Genomic DNA, 758 nt, shown 5'->3' with positions numbered 1-758 from the left:
TGCTGACTTAACTATAAACTAATACTAAACATGTAAATGAATTCTTATCTATCTTATCTTGTAACTCTCTCTTTGATTACATATACAGCTTATTAGTCTGCGGAATAAATAGACGTAATGGTCTATACCTAATTATGGATAAGAATTCAGGACATTACTATATAAAGTAATATCCTCCAAATATTATCGACCTTTTAATTAATACATTAGTTAACAACCTTTAAGTGCTAATTTCATGTAATGAATCACCCCGTTACATCACCCCTCCCTTAAACGACAATCACTCTGAATGTCATTAGGTGGAGTGGTCGCTAAATGACCACTTAATTTTTAAAATGATTTTGATTGGTCAGATCCATCATTTTAAATTCCATCGCATGAAGGAACAATTCATGCGGGGTGAAGATAGCGCTGAACCTTCGGCTGCGGTTCGTGCAGCCGCGGGTGACGCATTGTTATCTCTTGCGGTAGACGTTCCGTCTACCGTAGTGTCTTCCACTCGCACAACACTTGGTGTTGCGAGTGCACGTGGTGATTCACCACGTGAATACGACCCCTCTTTAGAGGTCGACTACGAGTGCGAGTCGGACGAAATGGCCGACTCGGAAGGATGGAACAGTCGCCTGAAACCCGTCAGGCGGCTGATTATGAGCCTTCGAATGAGAGGGCTCATTCCGATTGACGTGTGAACAGTCTATTTGGTTCCGACGATCAGGATGATCCCTCATCGCCCGTACGATCTTTCGTACGGTCTCCCA

This window comes from Bremia lactucae, linkage group LG8, assembly GCF_004359215.1.
Source record: "Bremia lactucae strain SF5 linkage group LG8, whole genome shotgun sequence".
Lineage (NCBI taxonomy): Eukaryota > Oomycota > Peronosporomycetes > Peronosporales > Peronosporaceae > Bremia > Bremia lactucae.
The sequence above is the reverse complement of the archived record's forward strand: the minus strand, read 5'-3'. Positions refer to the sequence as shown.